Source organism: Equus przewalskii, chromosome 24 (assembly GCF_037783145.1).
Source record: "Equus przewalskii isolate Varuska chromosome 24, EquPr2, whole genome shotgun sequence".
In the NCBI taxonomy this organism is placed as follows: domain Eukaryota; kingdom Metazoa; phylum Chordata; class Mammalia; order Perissodactyla; family Equidae; genus Equus; species Equus przewalskii.
Genome location: NC_091854.1, coordinates 16,862,983 through 16,878,358, shown reverse-complemented (window position 1 = coordinate 16,878,358; position 15,376 = coordinate 16,862,983). Strand labels below are relative to the sequence as shown.

At 35.2% G+C, this 15,376-nt stretch overlaps 1 protein-coding gene across 50 annotated transcripts in view; it reads left to right on the top strand.

Moving 5' to 3' along the window:
* Positions 1-15,376, top strand: part of ADGRL2 (adhesion G protein-coupled receptor L2) — a 594,788-nt gene that overhangs the window by 444,814 nt on the left and 134,598 nt on the right. The window lies entirely within an intron of this gene.

Here is a 15,376-nt window from a genome sequence, read left to right as displayed (position 1 = left end):
TAAGCTTAAAAATGTTAATGTTTTAATTTTGCTGTAAGAATTTTATTTGAATTTCTTGTTCCCAAATTATGTTTTACCATTTTCTCTTTGCCCTCCCAGTCTTCTACCTTCAACATATTGACATAAATTAATATAATTCAAATAAATGGCAAATTTACAAGTATTTTAAATTGAGAATTTCTGTATTCAGGAAGTAAATAATGTTCACTTGGATCTAAGTCACACATGAAAGTTACAAATGGTTAACATTTTCAGAAGATACTGCTGTTTGCATCAGAATTGAAAGATGCATCAACTCTAACATTAAAATCTAATATATCTGAATGAATAGTACCATAATGATAAACAACAAGCAGAAACTGAGTTTAATAATATGAATTTCTGGCTTGGATTGTCATGAAAATCTTATGTATAGTCTCTAATTTTGCATCTGTTTTTTGGGGGGAAAAAGTAACTGAATTCCTGCTGTTCTGTTTGAATGTTTTTATACATTTAAAAAAGATTCCAGGTGTGGACCAATGGCTCATTAGTCCACATAATGAAAAATTTTCCAATCAAGATAGAGACCACTGTGCTGGCACAGTAGCTAACTCGGTAGGGGGCTAGCAGACAGAGACTTTTTCATGAGATACTGCAGTTTTATTTCTAGTGTCACCTATCAGGTCAGGATTCATATCTGCCGTTAAGAGAAATGTCATTGTTGGTGCATTAGGCCAGGGGGTGTTCCTTTTGAAGCAGTTTCCTCCTATGGGTATAAAGAGTCTGGGACGAATGCACACTGCTACCCGAGAGAGTATACGCAGTTAATGCACAGTTAGAACACTGATCCAGCATCATATGGTTTTGTCTTAGAAAAGTTTTACATGACACGATAGTCCTTTACTGCCAGAAAGCAGATAATGCTCTGTGAACACCTATAGAGAAAACCAATCAAAGTTAGGTATGAGAGCAGCGCAGGAAAGAAAATATAAATTTACCCAGTCAGCCGTTCAGTTATGTGATTGTTACCTTTTCACATCTTACAGAGCTGAGCACTTTTTTGTATCAGTTTCTGGATCCTTGCGGATAAACTCAGATAAGGGGTCCTGGTTGGTTTCCTCCCTCCTTCCTCCTTTATTGAGTGACTGAATGGAGCCGCATGCTTGGGATTTAAAAATGCACAAGGCACAGTTCCTGCTCTTCAGGACTCATGGTCTTGTGCAGGGGTCAGAACCTCAAATACCTGCTGGGGCCGAGCAGGCCAAGTGACTTCAGTGCACAGGCCTAGTGGAGGTCTGCAGCAGGCAGGAAAGCTCTCCACAGAGGTCCCAGGACTGCCGTTCAGTATTGAACCTGGTTTTGCCAGTCTTCTAACTTTTCAGTGCAATCCAGACATGAGATTTTTAGGTAATAGCAACTAATTAAGATTTTTTAAAAAAACCAGCCTGTGTGTTGTATACGGCTATGGACCATGCCTTTTCAGAGCTTTCTTTTCTCCTGTTTACAGCAGTGTTTTACCTTAATTTATGATTGTAAAGTCTTAACATTTTTAGATTTGTGTTTTTTTTATTTTTTTTTTTTATTTTTTTTTAAGATTTTATTTTTTTTCCTTTTTCTCCCCAAAGCCCCCCCGGTACATAGTTGTATATTCTTCGTTGTGTGTCCATCTAGTTGTGGCATGTGGGACGCTGCCTCAGCGTGGTCTGACGAGCAGTGCCATGTCCGCGCCCAGGATTCGAACTAACGAAACACTGGGCCGCCTGCAGCGGAGCGCGCGAACTCAACCGCTCGGCCACGGGGCCAGCCCCTAGATTTGTTTTTTTTGTACATGAGAGGTAAATTTCCTCTTTTGCAAAGAGGACTTACTTGTTCCATGTTCAGACAAACATTATAAAGATGTTATGTTTTTGTTTTGTTTTTTTTTTTTTAAAGATTTTATTTTTTCCTTTTTCTCCCCAAAGCCCCCCGGTACATAGTTGTGTATTCTTCGTTGTGGGTTCCTCTAGTTGTGGCATGTGGGACGCTGCCTCAGCGTGGTCTGACGAGCAGTGCCATGTCCGCGCCCAGGATTCAAACCGACGAAACACTGGGCCGCCTGCAGCGGAGCGCGTGAACTTAACCACTCGGCCACGGGGCCAGCCCCTAAAGATGTTATGTTTTGTGTGCATATTGAAGAGCAAATCACTAAGCATTTTTTGTTTTACCATGGTAAAAGCTAATTATATAAAGATTTAATTGTTAGAATTAGCTTACCTTCCTCTATCTCTTTCTCTATCTCTATCCATTAGTGTTTAAGAATCAAGTCTTATCCATTAAAATTTACTTGTTTTTACACAATAGGAAAAAAGTTTTATTTATTCTTAAAGTTTCTCCTCCCCTGTGTATTTTTTAAAATTATTTTTAGAATTTCCAAATAAAAAATGATTATAAAAGACCAAACTTCCAAAATATTTTCTAAGTTTTTCTTAGAATTGATTTTATTCCTAGAGAACTAACCTCAAACCCTTCAGAAATCAGTTTTGTTGAGAAACTGGTGTGTTTTGATTCTTTTGGCCAATTTTTATAAGCGTAGTAACCCACTGTGGAATCATGTATCAGTAAGTAGGAAAGTAAATTGAATTCTTGTGTCCTGGAGAATTAAATTATGCTATATATTGGAGCCCTGGCAAGCATAATTCAGACATGAAGGCTTGCTCAAGTGACAAGTTACAAATAATAGGACTTCTTCAGCAAAGTCAGTAATAGAGATTTCTGTGAGTATGTAATTAGATTTCATTAGTCAAAATTTTACTTAATTAACTCAAATTACGTTGTTGCTTCTCCTTATTTCAAAGAAAAATATTATGCCAGATATAAGTGGCAGATATGTAAAATACAGCTTTACATATTTATTTTATATACATCAAGAAAATTTAAGAACGTAGCTACAAAAATAATATCTTAGCAGTTTTTAGTGTATCTTTAAATTCTCTAAGAACATTTTACAGTGACTTTTGTGTTAGTAATATCTTATTAAAAACGATGTTCGACTGTGGGGTCTTTCCACTAGTTGGGTGGTAGGAAAGTAGATCAAAAGGTTAAATATGAATTAGAAAAAACTGTTTTTGGCATATAAATATTTCCTTCAGAATGGTCTGTAATTTAGTGGAAGGAATAATAGCTTTGCTCTCCAAGGTTAAACTTAAGACGGCTTAAAATAATTCAGACCTGTATTTCTTTTTTTCTTTCATTCTTTTATCTATACACACATATAATAAAATGTATAAAATTTTTATTTATGTGTGCGCACACACACAAACACACAACATGTAAGCTTCGCAAGGGCAGGGATCTTTTTCTTGGTTGATAGATGAGGCCAGGTGCCTAGAATAATGCCTGGCTTATAGTAAGCACTCATTCTGTATCCATCACTTGACTAGCATAAATCTTTGAAGGGGATCTTAATAGTTAGAGAGGAGACAAGAAACGGTTGTAATAACAGGGTGGTAAGTGCCATAATGATGATATTCACAGAGGCATTGGGATGAAAGGTGGTTAAGTGAGCGGGTGAATGTCAGGAGAGACTTCCAGCTGGAAGTCATGGTGAAGCTTGAGCTGAATCTTTGTATGAGCTGAATAAGCTAGTAAGGCAGTGGTGAGCATGGTAGTGGAGAAAAAAATCCATGGAAAGAGAACAGCCTGGATGTGGAATAAAGTATTGCAGTGGTTCTCAAACTTGAGGAGCAGTGGAATCACCTGGAAGGTCCAGGGTGGGGCCCAAGCATTTCCTTTTCTGACAAATTTCTAGGATGACACTGATGGTGCTCAGCATCACACTTATGAACCACCGTGGCGTTGTCTGTGTGTGGGCAGTTGTAGAGGTGCATGGGTGTGGATAACTTAAAAAGAAAGTTTTTTTAAAATTTTGATTTAATCCATTGATTCAGAAGTAGTGACCAGTTGTTTACTAGGAGTTACTATCTAATCCTTTTCATATGCCTCTTTATTCCTCTGATCAGGTCTCTGGGGTGTAATTTTAGGCTTCAAAATAGGATTTTTTTTTTTTTAACTCTCTTTTGACAGTGTACTGAGGAAGAAAAAAAAATTTGAAAACTCGGCTCCAGATTGGGAAAAAAGAATATATTTTCTGTTAAGGATAAATGTTACATTTTCAGAGCTCCTAAACCCTTGCTTCAGTTTGTCTCTTTTCATTTTGATAACCCTGTTCTTTTTCTTGTTGGGAATAACTACGTGGCCATTGCTATGATAATACTGAATTGACTTACTATAGGGACTTTAGATTTCCCAGTCTAGCAAAATTGGCTACTTTTGTTCATTTCAATATATTTGATTAGTTGACAGCTAGGAGGTAAATTTTCAGCAAGGTACATGGGGATTTGGCTGTATGACTCCGATTAAACTTAATGGGAGTCACAACTCCCATTAAATTAATAGGGATTGTACAGCATATCTATGTTTGCTGCATAGCAAATGTAATCTTATATTTTAAATTCACAAATTATGTAAATTAACGTTGGTTTAAAACCGCATTTTTTTAATGATTTTATTTATATTTTTAGTGCAGATCAATGTGATTTTACTCCTTAAGAAAGTACCTAACTATATTGCTCTTAGAACATTTTAAATATTCTTTATTGTGTTGTGTGAGTGTAGTGGAATTCATTGCAGCAGCTTTCTTCTGAATAGGTAGTGATGTAATTCATTTTTAAAAATACCAGTACTAATGCTGTTTGCAAATTGTATGATGTTTCTTTTTATCTTGTAAACACCAAGATGCCGTATACATAGTACTGCTACCAAGATTCTAAAGCAAGGTATATTTGTTCTGAATATGACTCAAAGTTGAAAAAAAATAAGACTAAACTAATAGGATACACTGGCACCTTTTAAAAAGTTAATTTGGAATATTCTTTGGTCATCTTTATATATATATTCAGTGCCATATTTCACATATGAAGATTGTTTCATTGCTTTGATTGTCGATTTTTTTCCCCCACTTTTCCTCCCACTTTCTACCTCGTTTCATCCTCTTGCTTCTTTTCCAGTCTTAGAAAGGTTTGTTTATTCACAGTCTCTGTTCATTCACCAGTAGATCTGTTGCTGGTGGCAAAGTGTTATAAATCAGCGTGTCACGCACAACAGCCACCCGGGAGACCTCAATAACATTGTATTGCTCGGCTGTTTAATTTTCACAAACCTCCATTTTATGACAGAAAAGACTGCATCAGATACTTAATGAATAAATCTGTTATTATGAAATAATAATTTGCTAAAAGTAAACAGGATATAAACTTGTCCATATGAGAAGAAAGTTTTGAAATACTGATTTTAAATCCATATTAGGCCTTTATCACAGTTAATGTTAGATTTCAAAAGAATCAATAATGTATTAAAGGTGGCCAAAAAGCACAGGAAGCATGTAAAGCACCTTAATTTTGCTGAACAGTAATTATGTTAATTAGTCCTTATCGAGTAATTTCAGTTTTGATGAATTTCTTGCTTCGTTTTTTGAATTGATACACCCTTTCACTTTTTTATGTACTGTATACTTAGGTTGTAGTATTGGAAAATAAGATAATACAAATGATTGAGCGCATCTCAGTATGGATGTAGAACTGAAACGTCTGGAAGAGCAGATTTATTTGCGGCATTACGGAGGGAGCGTCTTCCTGAAGCATATGCTTGGTACCCTGTGGTAGTCTTTATTTTCTTTTCACCTCCTGCATGGCAGAGAATGACACATGACAGCCGTGCAGTCTACATGTATTAGACATCAATGTGGATTAGTGAATATCTCATGACATCTTTCAACCCTATTCTTGAACTCCTTTTGTCAACTTGACAGAAGTGATTCCAGGAGAATACCTAGCCCCGGCCCTGGGATCTCTTGGCTAAAATGTAAGGCTGAGAAGGGAATTCCGTATCAGAGCTTCAGGAAGCAAAAACAACATTTATAATCCCTCCTTATCAGCATGGGACTCTGCTGAGTTGGACTTTTATGTCTGCCATTATTCTTGCTTTGAGGGCTTATTTTTCTTAAAAGTTCGTTTTTTTCTCCTTCTGATTTTCAATGTAATATATTCTCCTGAGAAAAGATAAAAAATAAGAAAATTAAGATAAGCATTTAAAGTTGTTCATAGTTCTAGGACCTTGATATAACCACGACACATTTCCTTTTTGTTCTTCCCCCCCACACACATACTTGCTATTATGGATAAAACAAAGTTACAATGAATAAAACAAAATTAGGTCCTTCATCTCCCTATACTGTTATATTCTGATTTTTCACATACTACTACCATAGCTTGTATTACCATATCATTATATATTTAGATAATGGATTTTAACAACTGCATTGTAATTTATCATGTATATGTCAAAAATGATGTAATCCTCCCATGCTACCCATTGGCCATTTGAACTTATTTTTTTTTCAAGTATAAGTAAAATAAATATCTCGCTAAATCTTTCCCTTCATATGTAGTTATTTCCTGAGACTAGGATTCTAGAATTCTGATGAATATATCTGGCATGTGGACATCTTCTCAAGTGGTTTTTCTGAAGGAGTATACCAGTGTTCACTTTGATTACCAGTGTGTTAAGGTATCAGTCTACATGCTTTACCAGCCTTGATTTTGAATTTTTAAAAGAATTGACACTTGGTGTTTGAAAAAGAGTATCTGATTGTGAATTAAATTTGTAATTTGGGGGCTACTTTTGAGGACAGAAGCATTTTTCATGGCCAGTGGTAGTTGTGATGGGAACATTCTGTTCACTACCTTTGCTAATTTTTCTCTTTGTGCCGTTTTGTTAAAGCTTTTCTTATTTTTTAAACTCCTTGATGAAACCTTTTTGTCGTTTTTATTATGGAAAACATTTGTTTGCCTTTTGATTCATACTGCTTAATTTTTTAGTGAAAATTTCAGAGAGAGAATTTTGTAAAATGATGCTAATCACAAGTTTAACAATTATCACTATTTTTCTTCACTTGCTTTATTTACCCCTTTTTTTCTTTCCTTACTTCTTGATATACAGCTATTTTCTTTTGTGAGATCGTCCTTTTTTTGTGTGCTTAAAAATCCGTATCTTTAGATTAGTTGAATATTTATTCACTTGCATTTCCCTGTAGCTCTTAAATGTTTTTATTTAGTTTTTAATCCATTAGGAATTAACTTTGTTATGACGTGACAGCTAAGATCTCAGTCACTTAATTTAAAATGAAGTGAAATAGGGGCTGGCCCTGTGGCCGAGTGGTTAAGTTTGCAGGCTCCGCTGCAGGCTGCCCAGTGTTTCGTTGGTTCGAATCCTGGGCGAGGACATGGCACTGCTCATCAAACCACGCTGAGGCAGTGTCCCACATACCACAACTAGAAGGACCCACAACGAAGAATATACAACTATGTACTGGAGGGGCTTTGGGGAGAAAAAGGAAAAAATAAAATCTTAAAAACAAAAAAAATAAATAAAATGAAGTGAAATAATATGAAGCCATTTGTTGTGAATCAGCTTTTAACTAACAAAGTAGATGAAGTTGGGACATACCCAAATTAAAAATGAATAGTGGGAAATAGTTTAAAAAAAAACAAAAGAAATGAACACAATTTATGTCTATACAGATTAAACTACGGATGAAAATATCACTGTTCTTCTGATTTTAATAATCTCTTTTCTATTTAATGAAATTTATTTTTAAGGGATAATTTTTTTGTCAGAGAGAGAGAGAGGGAAGACTGAATGAAAACCATGTCAATAGTGATTAAAATATCCCATAGTGAATTCTGCCTTTGAGGAATTTTAGAATTCTGGAGTATCAAGAAGCACAAGAAATTTCCTGGAAAAATTAGGGGGATTCAGATAAAGCAGCATTTTCTTTTGCATAGGGGTTTAATCTAAAAAAAGAGATTAAGTAAAGTTCTCTTTTCATTTTGCTGATTATTTATAGAGTGCTTCTTACTATTACTTTGTACCTCTCTCTTTGTATCTAATTAGTGTGTGTTTGTGTGTGTGTATTAATCATTAGTTCTCTTTCCTCTTCCTGATTCTTTCTTCACTTCTAGTATTAAAATCTAAACCAGGTGGTAGATATGCCTGATATTAAATTCAGGTTTTGATTAGAGGCAATATAATATGTTAATAAGAGTCAGGGATTTCATAACTTAGTCAAACATAATCAAAAGGATGGATGGGGGCATTGCTCCTTGTGGTGGGGAGAGAGCTCCATGGTGGATTTGAGAGACCCACTTTTATATGGCAGGATGCAGTGGTGAGGTGATGGCAGGTGATTCTAAAGTTGGTAAGTAAAGTGAAGGAGACAGGTGGTGTAGGTTAAGTGTATGCCATTGTTTAAGGAAGGTCCTTTTTATAGTTTTCTTTTTTGGTTGTTTTTAGTAGATATGTCGGATACCTGAATTTGTTTCCAGGCAGAAAGAAAGGCAGTGGGATTCAGTGCAAGGAGAGGAAGGCTCATGTAGGAAAGGAGAATGTTTATTATGATCCAGAGAGAGGAAGATTCAGGAAGAGATGTGTACAGGAGAACAAGAAATTTAAGAGAGGTCATGCTGGATGTTTTTAATCTTATTTATCTAGAACAGTGCTCTCCAAAATTTAATGTACCTGTAAATCACTCGGAGATTTTGTTAAAATATAGATTCTGATTCAGTAATATGCGATGGGTCTTGAGCTTCTGCATTTCTAATAAGCTCCCAGATGATGCTGAGGTTGCTGGTCTGTGAGAGGACATCTGTATCAAGGAGTTTTAGTTATTAAAATGTTTAGTCTCGGGCGGGCCTTGTGGCGCAGCAGTTAAGTTTGCACGTTCTGCTTCAGCGGCCCAGGGTTCGCCGGTTCTGATCCCGGGTGCGGACGTGGCACCACTTGGCAAGCCATGCTGTGGTAGGCGTCCCACATACAAAGTAGAGGAAGGTGGGCATGGATGTTAGCTCAGGGCCAGTCTTCCTCAGCAAAAAGAGGAGGATTGGCGGCAGATGTTAGTAGCTCAGGGCTAATTTTCCTCAAAAAAAAAGTTAAAAAAAATAAAATGTTTAGTCTAGAAAATCAGATCATTGAAAATAGAAATTTGTTTCTGAGCTTAACAACACATTTGAAATATAGAAATAACATCACTGTCAGTTTTATAATTTTTATTTAAAAAAGGAACTAAGCTACCTTGAAACTGTACTGAAATGAACATTTCTATATTTTGTTACAGTTCTAATCCTATTTTATATGCTTTCTGTTGACTTTTTATCTGATGATTTGTTTTGAAAAATCCCTGAGTACCATTGCAGCTTGACCTGTTCTCTCTAATATTTCCCTCTGTTCCCCATTGACTGTCCTACTTTCATTCTGTTACGTGGAAGCATTATTGTAATAGCATTTTACTACAAATGTTTTTATTACTTAAAGTAACATTATAAAGTCATGTAATGCCAAGTGTATGTTTGTCTTAACCCGTTTAGAAAAAAATTATATTTTAGTAGTTTTTCAAAGTCAACATATTTAAAAAACTAAGAATTGTCATCATTTTCACTTCAGTGTTAATACCCTGACATGTTAGCACCATGAAAGGCTATAGGATGGGGGTACTTGGATGAAAACTAATTATCCAAAAACAGCTTAAAGATATTCTATCTGCTTAAGGTCTTGTAGTGATTTTTCCACTTTGTAGTATTATATGTAATCAAAAATTTTCTTTATTTTTGGTTGTGGACATAATCTTTTAATTTTCCTGTCAAAGATAGGTTACTGATGTGATTTATTTTAGTTTTATGATAATACAAATCTCAAATTAAGTTTATTTGTAAAGTTCATTAGATTCTTCAGCTTTTTCAAACCAAATAAAAAGTAATTAAATAGCAAATTTTAAACAGAGAGAATTCTTCATAGGTATCTTAGAGGTCAGAATGCTTTTGTTTTTATTTTTTGGTAGAATTGAAGAATTTTGGACAGGATCACATCTTGGAGATTAGCAGTGTAGAAGTTTTCAATTTACGGATGAAGAAACTATGGCCTCTGAAAGATCATCCCTTTGCCAAATTCTGCTTAGTGGAGTCCGTTTTTCTTTGTGTAGAACTTGATATTTAGCCTCAGGTCACTGGTGTATTTAACTACCTCATAAGGTTGTCACTTGAATATTTCACATATATTTCATAGTGCTTAACGCTGTTTAACTTAATGGTGATGATTGAAAAAGATCATTTAATCATTACCATTTCAGATTAGCAACTATATTAAGATCGATTTTATTTTGAAGTATATAAACATATATATTACAGGAGGATCAATCTTGCTAACTCTGCAACTTTCAAATAACCTTCACAGGTTATACAGCTACAGGCATATATCTTTTAAAACCACAATTTCTTTTTGAAAGTACAAAGAATTGCTGAGAATGATTAACCACCAGAACACTGGAAAACTGGAATATGAAACAATAATTTTTACTTTTACTCTATTTAGTTTATCACTCACACTGATTAGTAGTCATCGTTAAAATAGTGAAGGCATGCCTTCGAGCCCCTCCTCCAGGTATGGGTTGTAGACTTTATCTTTTCCTTTTTGTTTGCTTACACCAGGAAGCCCGTTTAATCCTTTTGCTTTGTTTTAGAGTTTAGGCAAATAGGGACCATCCCTATTAGCTTTCAAAAGCTCTTACTTTTGTTGCATTAATGGCACTCACTGTAGATTCTGTGATCCTGCTTTATTTACCAGAAAGCTTGCCTTTGAGAGCTGTCACTCCTTTCTTTCAACTGTGTTGTTAATTGACTGATAGCAAAGATTGAGTGGAAAACCTTTAGTGACACAAGCCTGGATATAGGTGTGACTCCAATCTAAAGGCTGGTGAATCTTTGCTTCTTGATCCCGTTTGTATTTGTACTAAAATACTAAATACAGTCTAGAAGAAGAAAAGTACATTTAAAAGTATTCAGAAATGTTAAGCAACAATAAAACTCCGTAACCATTTAAATGACAGCAGCTGACTATTTGAATTAACTTTGTGTTTGGCTTAATTTGGGGCCCTAATTATTCTTAACTTACGTGAGTAGATTTCAATTATAGTATCCTGCAGGGATTTGTAGCTAAGGCAACTAAAAGAATCATTTTACATAAAGTACTTTTGTTCAACAGATTAGGCAAGTTAAAATGTAATGATGTAAAATTGAAACCCTTCTGACAGGGTCCAAACAAATGTTTCTAGTAATTTTGTTTAAAAAACAAAGAGATTGAACTAAGTTTAATTTTAAATAATATTTTGTTCTTTTGGGAAGATTGACTTCATTGTAATACTGATAAATATATAAATGTGTTTTAAGATTGCATGTTTTAGGAAAGTCGTGAAACATTAAAGATAGGGACCGATTTGTCACAGTAGGAACCTTCTTAAGTAATGTTTATTTGCTTTATAATCCTTGATATCCAGTTTGACAGCTTCAGATACATCGGTTTAGAAGAGAAATACAAACAAAATAAATTGAATGATTAGCACCTGTTCTGTATTTCGGAATGCATTTCAGTTGAACACAAATCAGAGACTCATTTATAGATTTGAAATGTTATATACCATGAAGTACAAGGATACACGATATGGTTGACATTGTGCTGCAGTCAGTAGATAACTCAATATTTGACTCCTTTCTCCTAAATCCTCTTTCTCCCCACTACAAGAGTCCATAGTGATTTTGAACACCCTTTACCAGACTGAAATCTACTTTATGATTATTAGCTGTAGATGCTACTTCGGTTCTTTGCTAATCTATGTGCTGGAACAAAGTATAAAAAACATTTGGGGCCGGCTCCATGGCTGAGTGGTTAAGTTCGTGCGCTCCGCTGTCGTGGCCCAGGGTTCGGATCCTGGGCGCGGACATGGCACCGCTCGTCAGGCCACGTTGAGGTGGTGTCCCACATCCCACAACTAGAAGGACCTGCAACTAAGATATGCAACTATGTACGGGTGGTTTGAGGAGATAAAGCAGACAAAAAAAAAAAAAAGATTGGCAACAGTTGTTAGCTCAGGTGCCAATCTTAAAAAAATAAAATAAAATCATTTGCCAGCATCAATAGATCATTTTGAGGCTTAACCATAACATTTCACTAGAGTCTTCTAGCTGTTTAGTGTTAGTCTAGTCCAGCAAACAAAGTTAAGAGCCAGCAGCTCTTTTTTTTCTTAACTTCTCAGCACTCCTTTGTCATCCTCCACCCTCTGACATCCCCTTCATCCTCTTCCTCTCTCCTCCCCCTTCTTTATCGCTTCTTTCAGTTTTTGAACATCTATAATATGTTAGTTATTATCTTTACATGCTTCTATATGCATTGTTTCCTTTCATCTGGTCAGTCTGTGTTGAGTTTTTCACTGAATAAAACAATCTAAAAGGCGTAGATTAAACTCAAGGGCCCCTACTTTGACTTCAGAGTGAGGTTTTTTCTCCCATACTTCCAGCCAAGCTCAATTATTAATTGTTCCTTGAAAAAGAATACCAAGAAATCCATCTTCTACCTATTCAGCTCCTATCTGTTCTTTGGGATACTATTCAAAAGCTAGTACCTGTAGGAGGTTTTTCCTTAAATAAACAGGAATCCTGTGAATTTATATAGCAGTCCAGTCCGGTAGAGTAGGTCACTAGCCACAAGTGGTTATTGAGCACTGTGGTTAATATGACTGAAAAAGTACATTTTTATTTTATTTAATGTTAATTTAAATTTAAGTAGCCACAGTGGTTAGTGATTACCATATTGGACAGAACAGTTTATAGGAACTTTTCTTTGTTCATGTAAGGCTTCTTTTTTTGATCACCTCTTACTACTTTATATGTTTTAGTGAATTCTTTGAGGTCAGGGGTAGTGTTTTACTTACTTTTGTATTTTTCATAGTGCTTCGGCACTCAGCAAAATGTCTCCATTAACTGAGAAGTGCATTCAGGGAGTGTTGATACCGCAGGAGTATTTTAAATACATACTTCATTCATAGTGCAGCAGTTTCTCTAGTGGTCACCTGCAAATGATGTGGTGAGTTTGTGAATATTGGAAACAAACAAGTGTAGCTTAATGCATAGTACCCAGCTTGCAGGAGTGGAGTCTTTGGGATTAACAGCTGAGTGTGCTTTAAGGATACTTTAAGACTAAATGATAGCAAACCCTTGTTGCTGACTGCAGCCTCAATTCGTACATGGTTTTGATAGTTCTTTAAATTATGTAGATGATGATAACCTGCATCTAACTAAGCAAAGCTAGTGGTGACGTCTATTCCCCAAATTGAGCTTCTTTTGTGAAATCCAGCGATGGCCCCAGCTGATATTGCTGTTTGCTTTCTATCGTTTGAGAAGGTGCTTTAAAAGAAGTAATTATGAAGGCATCAGTTTAAAAATGATGAGTAGTGAATATCTCTAGTCATTTAGAAAATTTTTGTGATCTTGTCTTGTGAGTTTCTTTTAGAAACTGGAAAATTCTTCTCCAATTTTTAGTGTAGATATAAGAAGGGGGAAATTTTATCCTTATAATAGATATTTTATTATAATGATATTTTACATAGACTTAAACATTACACTTGAAAATATATTACTTTTTTGGTTACTATTTTCTTATGACTTCATTATTAATATTAAAATGTTTATAGCTTGTTATTGAAATTGGTGGCTTTGCTGGGGAAATCTTCATAAAATGTCTTTTAATTATATGTGCACTATATATGCTTATGTTTATATGTGTGTATATGTGTACTGGCAGTCAAAATTCCTTATTCTCTCTTTATTTAAATAGCATTTGCAAATGGATAGCTGATTTAACATGCTCTCTGTGTCTGTCTACCTGTCTCTTTCTCTCTCTCTCTCTAATTTAGGGAGAAAATTAACCAATTCTGTATTTAGTAGAAACTAAGGTAAATACACAGTGCAACTAGAGGAAGTATTTCCTATATTCATTAATTTTGAAGAAGAAAGCATTTGACTTAGAATGGTGATTTAAAAAATACTGTATTCTGTACTTCTGAATATTCTAGCCTTAAGTACTTTGTGATTAAAAGATTCGCTAGAAAACTTGAGAAGTTTTCATTGACCTCCTCAGCATTGATCTGAGGTTTCTGAAGTGCTAGTTTCTGACCCTCACATCTAGTGGTTCATTACCACCTCTTGTTTTATTACAATAGTGGTGTCTCTCAGATCGAAGCATTATTTTATCAACTTCGTTCCTGAATGATTTATATTTATTTCAGCAAGTCAGTCCATTCTTGAACGTTTGGCATCAATGAAAATAATTGAAAAGAATGTGTTCCCATTTCATAGGGTAAATATAAGAGGAGAGTGTCAGAAATGGTTGAGCTGTGGCTGTGTTATTAGAACAAATGAGTAATAATCAACGTGACCACCTGGAAGGAGAGGGTATAGTTTATTATGGGGAGAGCTACTTATGAGTATAATCTGGTATATATGTGGAATAAAATAACAAACAGTAGTACTTTATAAGCTAAGTTCATATATTTGTCATTTAAATATGACAGGCATAAGAAAATAGTCTAAAATTTATAATTTCCTAAATATACCATTTAACCTACCTGTTTTTTATAGCACTTCTTCAAAATATGATCATATGAAAGTATCTGGAAAATAAACCTGCATGGATTTAGGTTAAAATTTCTCTTTCTTTTTTATTTAGCATTTGCAAATGAGTGTTCAGTTTACCATGCTGTCTCTGTGCGTCTGTTCCTCCCTCTTTTGTTTGTTCTTGCTCTCTTTCTTTCTGCCAACTTAGAAAAAAAAATTAGTAAATTCTATATTTGGTAGAAATATGTACTTTTGTGATTTTGGCAGCTGAGGAGTACTGTACTACATAAATTACAATACACTGACACAGTGAATTTTTTTTACAACTTCATTAAAATATTTTTCTTAACCCAGCTTAAGAAAATTTTATTGGTATTTATTCTACATGAGGATCTGATACTTTAAATTTACCCTAAAAATTTTGATTTTTTTTGAAATAGTTGGTATAGTTGAAGAAAATACCCAGTTGTCAGTCCATTCCAAGAGTGAAGAAGGCAGGCAGCTGGTCCAGCAGAGAAAGGGTCTAGTTGTTGCATAAAAAGTTCATGTCAGCATTTTGACACTGCATTCTTTTGGGGTATCTGTTATCACTGAATAGGAAGCTGTTTCAAACTGACAGGCAGACAGAATGTTGTGCTGAATGTGTAAATTGGAATTATCACATCTAGCGGGTCCCTTCACCAGGTGCCGGCTCGGAGCTGGGTTCTGTACTAATGTTGAGGGAGTGCCAGGAATAGTTTTATTTGCTAATTATCCCTCATCCCTCCCAGTGTCGAATTTTTTTAGTAAACAGCTTGCCCAGGTGTTTTTAGGAATGCCTAGCAGGACAATGCAAGACTGCAGGTGCTTATGTGGGGAGAAGATGC